This window comes from Heterocephalus glaber, unplaced genomic scaffold (assembly GCF_053883595.1).
Source record: "Heterocephalus glaber isolate CG9 unplaced genomic scaffold, H.glaber_assembly_v1.0 deba00001538, whole genome shotgun sequence".
Classification (NCBI taxonomy): domain Eukaryota; kingdom Metazoa; phylum Chordata; class Mammalia; order Rodentia; family Bathyergidae; genus Heterocephalus; species Heterocephalus glaber.
In genome coordinates, this window is record NW_028258333.1 from 28,828,231 (window position 1) to 28,841,643 (window position 13,413).

The following is a 13,413-nucleotide window of genomic DNA, read 5'->3' on the forward strand; positions in this document are numbered from 1 at the left end:
GACTTACTCAAAGCCACAGAGCTAAGAATTGTGAATTTGTGATTCAAACCCAAGAATACTAAGCCCAGTACCCTGGCTCTGTACTACTGTGCTATAGTGCCTCTGTATCTTCTTGATGTTGATATCTTCTTCTAGAAAAAGGTGAAGCCATGTTATAAAGAGATTGAGAATATGAGCTTTGAGGTATGATTATTGGCATAGTTCTTCTCATCTCTAGCCCCAAGCTGGCCCATCTTTATCAAGAACTTATAATCAGCCTCCATCTCACTCTTGTGGTGAGGAATGAACAAGACAATACACCAAAGATATCAGCACAGTGCCTGACAAATGACAGTGCCCAAGAAATTTAAGTCCTCATGATCATAATAAATATGTTAAAATCAACTTTAGCTCGTAGGACAGCCAAATTTCCTTAGTGAGAGATAATAAACATTTATTAAGCTTGCACTTTTTGTAATTTATGCCACAATAATTCAATATTTTTTATCTTACAATACTCATTTTACTGAATTGAAGGAAACTCAGATTGAAAGATAAAATAGTAGTTTTCTGCAATCAAATGCAGAAGGACTCAAACTCATGATATATTGGCCCAAAGATTCAGCTCCTTTCACCATCAATGTCTTGTTCTAAATCCCAGGTTTTTTCAGCCAGCCCCCATTCATTGATCAAAAACACAAATACAAATCACAGAACAAAATGTAATACTGAGCTTGTAAAGTTATGCCATGGTCATGCTAACAAATGTGATGCAGCTGCATTGGCACAGGAGATGACAACCTCACTCACTTACCCCCTGTGCTGAGACATTTGTCTGAACCAATGAATAAAGTTACATTAAAAATTACAGGATGATGAGAGGCCACCCAGAAAATCTTAGTTGATGTAGGAAGTGGTAGCTGTGGCTCCTAATTGAAAGACAATGCTTTTGAATCAGTGCTGGGCCATGACTTGAGGGGAATATTAAGCCTTCTCTGTCCATGGAAGATGTGAAATTCAACAGCTGACCCGAACACTTGTTGTTGTTGACGATCTATAAAGTTTCCCCTAAGATGGGAACTGTGTGTTCTAGCCAAATCAAGTGAATATTTCCTGTTTGCTGACCTACGAGTTCAAGGTCAGTTATCAGTTTTAAAATATTTCTTTACTCCTCTCTGGTCTGTTATTATAGCTCTATTAAATAGTCCAAGAAAGTGTCTGCGTATTTCCTTTCTGCCAGATACATTAGCCTTTCCCTCTTTTTTCCTACTGTTATCATTTTCCTAACCTGTTTGATAATGGTGCCCTGAATTTTAGAACCAGACAGAGATAGTAGTACCAAGCAATTGAAAATATATTGGTTGTAAATTTCAGAGATCTGGTTCAAATCCTACCTTTGCCTCCTACTAGCTGAATGAAATTAGGAAGATGTGTAACTTCTCAAAATCTTCCATTCCACATCTATAAAATGGGGATAGTACTAACTGCCTTCTTTGGTTGTCTTAAGCATTATATGTATGTGTTTCTGGAACTTAGCTGCATGTAGTAAATGCTGATTCTGCCCCACACCTTGCCCCTCATGTAAGCAGATACATCTCCAAAGACCAAAAACAGGTTGCCCTGATATTCAAAATGAATTTTTTTCAATTTCTCCTTAAATGTATCCAATTCTAGTGTTTATTTCCTTAATGAACCAAAAGTTGTCTTACATCTTACTAAAGCCTATAATGTGAATATAATAATCTTTCAAATGTGAGCCTCTATTGATCTCAAGCCAGTAGGGGAGCCTCTGGTCTTGCTAATTTGCTAATTCTCCTTTTTCAGTTATCAGACAGTACATTCTGCCTGAGAGCTGAGACCAAAAATGTACAAATCAACTAAAGAAATTAAAAGGATTTCCAGCCCCATCATCTCTGAGGGTTTAATTCAGTAGGTCAAAGGTGTAGACCACCATTCTGATGATGAGCAAGCACTTGAGCTGGTTCTGGCTCAGGTAAGCACTGGCCTGTCGGAAGGGCATCTGCCTACTGTAGCATGATTATGCAGACTATTGGTTGCAGCCTGTTAGCAAAGCTCCACAAAGACTACAAAGCCAGCATGTAATAGAATCACCAGGGCCATGGAAATTCTTAGTCTGAAAGAGAAACTCTACATATGTCTATCCCAGAATGCCAGATTATTTTCTTCATACCCACATTATCCTCACATTTTTAAGACAGTCCTTCTTTTTCTATACAGTCCAAAACAGTGAATATATTTTTGGTATTTCTGTTGCTTTATCTGAAGAGATTTAATCACAAGCATCAGTGGTTAGCTTATCCTATAGTATCTTCCTGCTGTAATGTCTCAGTTCTTCCTTTGCAAATAATTGCATTTTATCTGACAGGCAGATGCTTCTTTTTTAATGTTTCTTGTACCTTTGTATTTCCAGTAAGCAAACTTTTCAAGATGAAGGCATTTGGAGAGCTGTAAGAGGATGAGGAGCCCAGGTCTGTGGTTTAGATCTTTGTGCCTAAATATATACTTGATCAGTTAAACTTGAGGAAGGTGCAGAAGCAGGGGAGAATGAAACAGGTGTTTGGATAAGATTTTGAGAATCTGTGCTCCATGGAGATATTATAGCTTAGATGTGATTTGTCTCCAAAAGGTACATGTGTTGGAAGTGTCATCCCTAGTGTGACATTATTAAGATATGGTGAAACCTGTGAGAAGTTGTGCTTAGTGGAGGATAACAAGATCATTGTTTGTGATGCCCTTGAAAAGAATTAATGTAGTTTTCATGTTACCCCAGTTGCTTCCTGAAAAAAGTGGCTTATTGTAAAAAACAGTGAACCTAACCCTTCAGTCGCTCTGGCTTCTGTCCATCCACAGATGAATGGATAAAGAAGTGTGATATTTATACATAATGAAGTACTACTCTCTCACAAAGAAGGATAAATATGAATCATCTGTAGGAAAAGTGATGCATCTTGAGACATAATGTTAATTGAAATAAATCAGACACACAAGCTTAAATATTGTATGTCTTCTCTTATATGAAAAGGCCAAAGTATAAAAACTTAAAGAGTAGAATAAAAGATAGACAATAGAAAACAGGGAGCTACATCTTTTGCAAATGTAAAGGGAATGCAGAGATGAAGAGAGAAGAGATAGAAAAAAAGAAAATAAAATAGAATTAAGATGTGTTATGCACATGTACCAATTCCCCATGATAAATGTGATCATTATGTACTATAAACATGTACTAATAAAAATTCATAAAATAAGTTTGACTACCTTAACCACCACAGTCAAATAGAAATATAAAGAAACTGCACATGCAACTTTAAATTTTCTAGTAACCACATTAGAATGTAAAAGAAACAGGTAAAGCCCTACCAAAACAGAAACAAAGTTGTATTTTCAATTAGCAATAATCGCACCTCGGATAAACCTCATTGGCTACTATACTGCCACTGCACAAAGCTAACAAAGTTGTATTTAAGGGAAAAATACTCTATATTTTTCATTTTTAAATTTGAATTTAAATTAGAATTGAATAACATTAAAAATTCAGTTCCTCAGTCACACTAGCCATATTTCCAGTGCTCAATAGCCATACAAGGGTGGTGGGTACTGTGTTCGACAGGACTGATCCAAATGGTTACCGACATTCCTGGAGGATAGTGCTGAGAGGACATGGAAACTCCCCACACTTTCACACAAACCTTGCCATATTCCTTTCTTCCATCTCGTTGTTCTTCTATATCCTTTGTAATATCCTTTATAATAAACCAATATACATAAAATAAATAAATTGTTACAATGTAGTCTCCACAGTAGCCACAGCAGCATCTTGGAACTTTTCAGAAGTATATTTTAGGCCTCACCTACTTAATCTGCATTTTAACAAGATGCCCAGGTGATGCCTCTACAGTTAAAGTTTGAGAAGTGTCTCTCTAAAGCACAGATCTCCCCAACAGTAAGCTCCAGAAAAATATATGGAGGAATAATGGAAAGACTATAAAGAAATTTGCTCCAGGGAAGCAGTGCTAGCATCGCTCTTAATGAAGTGCTCTGTTGAAAAGTTGTAACTTCCCACAAAGGCAACCATACCTATTCTGTTTGTACCAACAGAGCCATCCTGGGGCCTGGTTGTCTCTGCTCCCAGGATCTGCATCTAAGAATCTCACACTGACTTCTATGACTACCACAATTAAGGCAGCTTCACTCCCACCATCATATATATTTGAACAGGCAATTTTAAAATCCCTGAAACACAGCTGTGAGCTTATGTTTCCACTCCACATGAATGAAATTTAAGGTCCAACTTTCCCAGGAAGATCACCCACAAAAAGGATTTGTGCTGTGTGCTATACTGCTGTCCCTTGAGAGTCAAAACAATCACACTCACCATCATCATTGTATAGATATTGGTCCAGTTCACCCCAGGGATACAATGCAAGTTGCATCACCCTGCTAACCCCTATTTGGTTTGTTTTTCACAGGACTCAGTATTTGAGAGGTCATTCAGTCTATCTGCTTAAGGAATTCATTGCAATAATCTAACATAGAAACTCATTGTTTTAATTCAGTGGTTTTCAACCCTGGTTGCACATTGGAATTACCTGGAGCATTTTGAAAATACCAATGCTCGGGTATCATCCAACTTAATTACATTAGTCCTCTGGAAAGTATTTTGTTAAAGATCTCAAAGTGATTATAATGTGCAGTCAGAGTGGAGAACCAATGGCCCAATTAGAAAGATTCCTTAACTGGTAGACAGATCCGAAGTCACTGCTTTTCAATCTGTAACATACTCCTAGGATCTTGTTAGAATGCAGATTCTGATGCAGTAGGCACAGGGAGAAACAAACATAATTTTGTTTTACCAGCATATTTATCAGCATGTTTCCAATTCAGGAAAACTAGGATAAGTTGATAACCCTACCTTTACTCCCCTTTGAAAGCTTCCTCTATCCCTCTGACAAACTGACCCTAAGTTCTTAAAAATTACTACTTTCTCTGATTTCCCATGTATAACTGCCTTGTATGATTAGCTACTTCTGTGTACACACATGCATTAATTCTTCTGCTAGATTATAGCTCTTCAAAGGAAAAAATAATATATTGATTATTATTTTTATAATTCTTACCACACCCTAAGGGTACCTTACACACAAATACTGCATAAATTCTTGTTAATTAATTGAAATATGGAAGAGCTGATGTGAATGTCTGAAAAAAAACCCTGAAGGACTTAAAAATTCAAGATGTTTTCCTTTGTTGAACGAAAAAGAAAGTTTATATAAGGAAGGGAGTAGGGAGATTGGGGCTTTAGCTTTTTATTAAGTTAGCTAATTTCACTATGGCTACATATTTAAGTTTTAGAAAACTGTTTTGTACATTTAATGGCCATAACTATCTGGAACAGGACACTTCTGACATTTTGTACCAGACCATTGTTTGCAGTGGCCACTGTTCTGTGAGTTCTAAAATTTTCCACAGAATCCCCACTTCTCCTCACAACATGCCAGTATCATCACCTCTTTCCCCAGTCTTGACAATCAACAATCTCTCCAGCCGTTGCCAGATGTCTCATGGGAAGGAAAATAGCCCCTATTTGAGAAGCCTTAGTTTAGAAAAATGAAATGTGACCTGACCACCTTACTGTACCAATATATACCTTAAAAATTAAAAATAAAAATTAATAGCAGACACATAAGAAAATAACAAGCTATGTCTTGAGAAATATGTATGTTAATTAAAAAGCAGTAAGAGAAAAATATTCTGTGTTCCTGCATCTTGGAGGCCATGTTCATGTATACCTTATTTATCTTTGTGTCTGCTATAGTGGTCATTCTTTTTATAAAGTAGAAGTGTAATGTGTTCATAAACAATTGTTGAACCAGCATATAGACAGGAATTCAAATATGTAATGATAGTAACTCCAACAAGGAAGAAAATACATAGAGCAAAAGTTATTAAGAAACGACTGGGCTGATTTCTTTCTCAGAAAATTGTTTCAGCCTCTCTATGTAAAAGATTCTGTCCAATGTGCTGTGACATTGGCCCGAATAGACTGAGCAAATGATGATGTTAAATCCACGGGTTGCACATTTAGTCAATGAATGTCTGTTGAATAATTGAAAGAGTAAACGTTGAATGCAGCTCTAAATCCTAAAACTGAAACCCTTTAATGTGCTCATTAGAAGACTGTTTTGTCGATTTTAAATTTCAGACCTTAGAAATGAGATTTCATGAAAGAGTGCATCATCAGTCAGAATTAATGGCCTCAACAAAATTACAAAACGGGAAAAATAGAATCTCATTTGTCTACTGGTTTCCTCTGGCAAGAGAAGGCTCCCTTTAGACTTCATTAGGTTCGGATTTTTCAGTGACAAAGACTTGATGCTGGCAGAGTATTGCTATACTTTCAGTCTTGGGGTGCAATGACCCCACATTTACTTTTCCTACCATTACTGGCTAAGAATTTGACATGTGAGAACCAGACAAGAGGCTCCAGTGTTAACAAGCAGGAGGGAAGAGATGACATGACTCAATGGTTCTTAAGTTTACCATTAAATGTTACATATTAAAATCACTGAGAAGTTTTATAAAACCCAGTGCCCAATCAAACTGGTGATTCCATAAATTACCAAATAAAATAAAATCTCAAAGGATGGAATCCAGGCATCAATATTTAACTCCCCAGGCATTTTGAATATGCTGTGTATTCTTTCTGTCTGTAGAGCTGCTGATTTTCTGGAACTTGGGTGTCTCATTATAAAGAACCCAGAAACATCATTTACAAGTTTCACTGAGAAAATTTTCACAAGTCCACCAATGATTTTTTTGTGCAATGAGTTAAAAATCTCTTTTTATGACAATGACAGGCCCCAATTAAGGGTGACTTTTTTTAAGTGAAAAAATGACAATTCAGTGGAGGATAAGAAGAATATTAAAAGTATATGATATTACTAAATGGTCAAAAACTGAAAACTTTCATGATAAAATCAGGAACAAGACAAGGATGTCCACTATCACCACTCCTGTTCAATATAGTTCTGGAAACATTAGCCACAGCAATTAGAAATGAGAAAGAAATAAAAGGAATAAAGATACTAAAGGAAAAAGATAAACTGTCATTATTTGCTGATGATATGATACTTTACAGAGAAGACCCAAAAAACTCTACCAAAAGACTTCTAGACTTAATTGACAGATTCAGTAGAGTAGCTGGATATAAGGTCAACTCTCAAGAAACAGTAGCCTTCTTACACACAAATAGCAGACCCATTGAGAGAGAAATTCAGGAAATAATTCCTTTTACAATAGCATCCAAAAAATGAAATATCTAGGAAGCAACCTAACAAAGGAAGCAAGAGACCTCTACACTAAAAGCTACAGCACTCTGAAAAGAGAGATCAAGGAAGATATAAGAAAATGGAAAGACATCCCCTGTTCCTGGCTAGGAAGAACTAATATAGTGAAAATGGCCATACATCCAGAACTACTATATAGATTTAATGCAATGCCAATAGAAATTCCCACAATATACTTCACAGAACTAGAGAAAACAATACAAAAATTCATTTGGAACCAGAAGAGACCTAGAATAGCAAAAGCAATTCTAGGCAACAGAGACATGGCTGGGGGTATCACAATCCCCAACTTGAAACTATACTACAAAGCTACTGTGATAAAAACAGCATGGTACTATCAAAGAAACAGACCCAAGGATCAGTGGAATAGATTAGAAGAGGCAGAAACAACTCCAGACATACTCAGCCACCTCATCTTTAATAAAGGAGCCAACCACCCTCACTGGAGGAAAGATATCCTCTTTAATAAATGGTGTTAGAAAAACTGGATTCCAACCTGCCAAAGATTAAAACTAGACCCATACCTATCACCATGCACTAAACTAAGATCAAAGTGGATTAAAGATCTAAATGTTAAGACAGAAACACTAAAATTGCTGGAAGATAAGTTAGGTAGAACTCTTGAAGACATTGACATAGGAAAAGACTTTATGAACAAAACCTCAGTGGCACAGGAGCTAGCACAAAGAATCAACAACTGGGAACTCATCTTATTAAAATGCTTCTGTACAGCAAGAGAAACCACCAGCAGAACTAAGAGACAACCTACTGTGGGAAAAAATTTTTAGCAGCTGTACCTCAAAGGTCTACTATCTAGAATACACAAAGAACTGAAAAATATCAGACCCCCCCCCAAATTCAAAGACCCAATTCAAAAATGGACATCTGAAATGAACAGACATTTCTCAGACAAAGAAGTAAAAGCAGCAAATAGATATATGAAAAAATGTTCAGCATCACTGGTCATTTGAGAGATGCAAATGAAAACAACTCTGAGATTCCACCTCACTGCAGAAAGAATGGCTGCTATCAAGAAATCAACCAATAACAAATGCTGGCAGGGGTGTGGAGAGAAAGGACCCCTTCTCCATTGTTTGTGGGAGGGCAGACTGGTGCAACCTCGGTGGAAATCAGTGTGGAGACACCTCAAAGAACGAGGGCTAGAGGTCCCACTTGACCCAGCTATTCCCCTGCTGGGTATCTTCCCCAAAGAATTATAAGAATCATACCACAGTGATATATGTGTGCCCATGTTCATAGCAGCACAGTTTGTAATAGCTAAAACTTGGAAACAGCCCAAGTACCCATCAACTGGAAACTAGATAAAGAAGATGTGGGGTATTTTTAATAAAATGGAGTACTACTCAGCCATAAAGAATGAGAAACTAGAGACATTTATAGCTAAATGGATGCATATTAAGGCCATACTGTTAAGTGAAATAAATAGGACACATGTGTACATACCAAATAGTTTCTCTAGTGTGAAAAACTGAAAGTGTAAATAAGGATTAAAGTGAATAATTGATCACTTGAAATAGGAAAAGGTCCAAAGGTGTAGGGGTGGTGGGAGGGGAAGGGGAAAGGGAAGAAGGGAAAGGAAAAATTATGAGAAAAGAAAAAAAATAGAAATGAAATTTATGTACATAAGGAAGGGCGGAGGGGGTGAAGGGTGCACAGGCAATGGGGAAGAAAATAAGAACCAAGATACAGCATGTACCGGTACAAGCACCCAATGACAAATGTAAAAGTATTGTATACCTAAATGTATCAATAAAAGAATAAAAAAGTATATGATATTTAGTAAATTTTAATAGTGTAATTCCTTGCCTCATTATTTTAGGTTGATTTTTTAGCATAAAACACACATGGCATAAAATTCACCACTGTAATGCCCTTAAAGAACATAGTTTTTATTCATAATATTGTGCAGCCATCACTATTATCTGATTCTAGAATATTTCCAGACCTCATCATGAAACCTTGTACACCCATTAGTAATCACTCCCAATTTCCCATTCATCTTACTCTTTTGTTTCCTGCCTCTATGAATTTGGTGATTCCAAACATTTTATGTAAGTAGAATACTGTAATATGTGGACTTTATACCTGGCTTCTTTCACATATCAAAGTATTTACAGTACCCATCTATCTATGGCTTGTATCAGTACTTTCTTATTTTATATGGCTGAATAATATTGTATTATATGATTATACCACGTATTGTTTATCCACTTATCATTTGACGGGCATTTAGATTGTTGCTACTTTTTGAGCTATTTTAAATAATGCTTCTATGGCCATTCCTGTACATATTTTTGTGTGAACATATATTTTAATTATCTTGGGTATACACCTAACAGCAGAAATGCTGGATTGTGCATTAACTCTGTATTTCCCTCTTTGAGGAACCACAAATCTGTTTCTCACAACGGATATATTATTTTACCTTCCCACCCAGGGTATATAATATGAGGGTATCAATTATTCCACATTGCCTAGCTTTGTGTTTTAATTATTTAATTATATCATCTAAGATCCCCCTAGCCAATCACACAATAAATTTAGCTAAATTTAGTGTTGATTGTTTTGTGTAATTGTTTAGTGAAATCATCTTTGAGGGGAAAAAAATGCTATGCAGAGCACATTTCCTCAAACTAATGAAACCACAGCAATTCCACTTCTATGTCAGTTCTTCTGCAGAGCAGTAAGTTTGTCTCTTGAGGTTGTGTTCCTGTCCCCATCTTCCCACAGGCCACAGTATTAGAACTTTTGGGTGCTGCCTCCACCTTGTCAGGTTTCCCTCTCTAACCAGAAAGAAAACACCAAGGAAAAAGTGCCCCGTGTTACCACCAAGGGGAAAGACTCCAGCAAGACAGGGGAGAGGGGTCATTCCTCTCTACCTAAAAACCTACAGTAGGTTTCCTGGGAATCAGGCACTGAGTAAATAGCAAAAATTTATGCTGAATTTTCTTTAAAAAGGAAAATAATTTTAAATTTTTTTAAGATACCATTCAACCACTTAGCCCATTCTCTTCAGAATTCTTTTGGCTCAGAAAGGTGGAAAAGTTGGATGCACTATCAGTGAGAGAACTCAAACTCTCAAATTCCAATTCTACACTTCTGTTTAATATGCTTTTTCTGAAAACAGCATAGCCAACAAACCGATAAAGCTTTTGCCATGACTCTAGAGTACCCAGTCACAGGGGAAACCATCAAGCAGCATTCTAAATGTTCCAGAAAAAGCCTTTTGCTTGGAATTTGTTTGTTTGTTTTACTGTTAATAAATGGTAATATAGTAACATTCTGGGTTATCTAGAATCTATACCTCTAAAGCTGTGAATGTCTAGAACACAACAACAGAAAATCACCTGTAAACAATGGAAAAACAGCTGTCAGTCTCAACACATGCACTTCAAATGTTTCAGCTAGTGCCAGTGAACTTAGAATTATGTATTTTAACTAGCGCCACTGGATTTTTAATTACAGAATGAATTTCACATTTAAGAATGGTCACCATTTACTTTTCCTGAGTAACAAATCATAAGTTGACAATCGCAAACTGTGAGGTTGAAAATATTACCAGTGAACATTTATATAATGCATTTTCTATACCAACCACTGTTCTAAGAGCTTTACATGTACTAGCTTGTTTAATCTTTATAATGACCCTGAGGCATACTATTATTATTCCCATTTTTCAGAGGAGAAAATGGAAGTTTAAGTAATTTGCCCAAGATTATATGAATTGTACATGTTGCTGGTAGGATTGGTATGCAGGAGTCTGGTACCAAAACTGAGTTTATCAGGCCCTGCCCAACATTATCGAAAGTTATTTCCTGATAGCTTCCATTAATTGTCAAAGCAACTCTTAAGATAAAGAACTCTTATTGTGCTTTTTATAAATTTTGTCACTCCACAGAAGGAATTGTCTCTGAATTATACAAAGGTAAAATAAAAACATGAATATCACCAGCAAAGGAGTGAAGTCACTTAGTTTATTGGCAAGAAGCTGACCTCCTCAGCAGCCCTACAAATAGCTACACCAGAATTTCCTATGCTAATGCCTGAGCCCCATGCAAAGTCATTTAAAAACATCAAATGACATTTGACACATTATATTAATGATTCAAAAAATCTTAAAATACATTTCAGAATAAAGAACTTCAAGTATACATTTAAGTATGTAAAAAACAGTTTTAATTATCTCATAATCCATACCAGACAAAGGAAATGTTCTTGCCTTGCTTTGAAGGAATTACAGAACAACATTCCTATTAGTTCAACTTTCATAGAGATGAAATTGGCTTCATGTGCATTGTTTTTTTAAACCAAAAGCAATGACAAATTAATAAATCAAGTTACAAGGTTTCAAGGAGCATCATGTATAAATTTAGACAGAAAAATCAGAATTAATTACGGGCAGTAAGAATCACATTTTGAGACCTTTTATTTCATATATAAGTATATATATATCTAACAAATATATGCATACTGGGTCATGATATAAAATAAAATTATTTCTAAAAGTCACTTTTAGAAATTTTGATCAAAATATGTTATGTGCATGGATGAAAATGCCACAACGAAACCATATACACTTAAGAATCATTGTGCACTAATTTAAAAAGTAACAATGTTGAATGCAGTAACTTCTTTCCATCACAACAGAATTACATCTTCACATATTCTCTCATAAAACCCTTCAAGGTTATGAATGTTCTAGTCTGTAATGTTGTTTAACCCAAATATAAAAGCTAAAAACAATGATGTTCTTAAATACATTTACACTAACCACACAAGAAATTCACCCAAAGCTTGTGCAGCATGGTTTAGAAAGTGGGCTAACTCTACAAGAATAGTTATCTTGTTTATTACTTGTAGAAGGGACACTACAGTTTCACCCTACTTGGTCTGGACCAGGATGCCTGTGCAATCCCCAGAACATATGAAAGCTATTTCAGTTGAAAATAAACATTTCCTCATTTTGGCTTATATTCAGCAGTAGCCTTTCTCCAGAGCAGAGAGACTGAACATGTTGTGACTTTCCTCCTCTAAAATTGACTCTTGATTGACTGCACACATCAGTTTCTCAGCAGAACCCAAATTCATCATAATGGGCCAAAATCCATTTGGTTCAATGTACTTTCTTACTTACTACAATATTTCCCTTCTATTTTTTTCATGCTCATGTGATCAAATACTCTGGTCTCATAATTACATTCATTATTTTGGATGACAATCCTATTTAAAGATCATTTGTCCATTCTATAAAACTGTTTTCTTTAATAGGTACAAGTTTGATTAAGTAGACTTTCTTAGTCATATTATATTAACAATGATTGTTTTGTTTTCTTCCCTTCCTTATTGGAAGTATTGTCTACTACCAACATAACTCAAAAGAAAACTATCAATTGCTTGTGTTTAATTACACCTTAGTCAGAGGTCAAGATTTTCCCTCCAAGCTCCCACCCCATACATGATAGCTAGGTACCCCACCCTCTGTTCAGGGGTAATAACAAGCATCTGGATCTGTGGACAGCAGATCTTCTGCAAGATGTGGTGCAGGGGAGATTCTAAGCTTTAAGATAGGCAGCTGCTGAGTGCCCTTAGCTCTAAGCTAAGGCTCTGCTACCTACAGTCAGTACAAAATGAGATAATATATAGAGAGCATGACACATGACATAACAGCTAATATGATGTAACTAGTAATAATGGCTAAAAGGAGATGTAACTGTAAGCCAAACTTCTCATTTTCTACATGAGGGCTCCAAAAAAGAAATGACAATGAATCCCAAATCTATTGTCAAGACTTTTGAGTGCTTAGCAATGTTAATGCTAACATTAGCTTAGCTAATGTTAATGTTCACTCAATGTTCACTTGAGTTGAAGCACTTGTTTCTCTTATTGATAATTAATTTAGGGACATAGGTGAGCTCTCTTGTTAATTATAACATTCTTTTCAGAGATGCTATAGTGGATCAACTACACTGCCTTTAGAGTAAAACTTTTAAAACTTTTAAATTTTTTATTAGTACATGTTTGTGGGACATAATGATTACATTTACCATAA

The 13,413-nt window shown here is 35.9% G+C and overlaps 1 protein-coding gene and 1 pseudogene across 9 annotated transcripts in view; one reads left to right on the top strand and one right to left on the bottom strand.

Annotated features, from left to right (window-relative positions):
* The window catches only part of Ghr (growth hormone receptor), a 284,924-nt gene that overhangs the window by 226,709 nt on the left and 44,802 nt on the right, over positions 1–13,413 (top strand). The window lies entirely within an intron of this gene.
* LOC147824533 (U4 spliceosomal RNA) lies at positions 3,291–3,446 on the bottom strand (annotated as a pseudogene).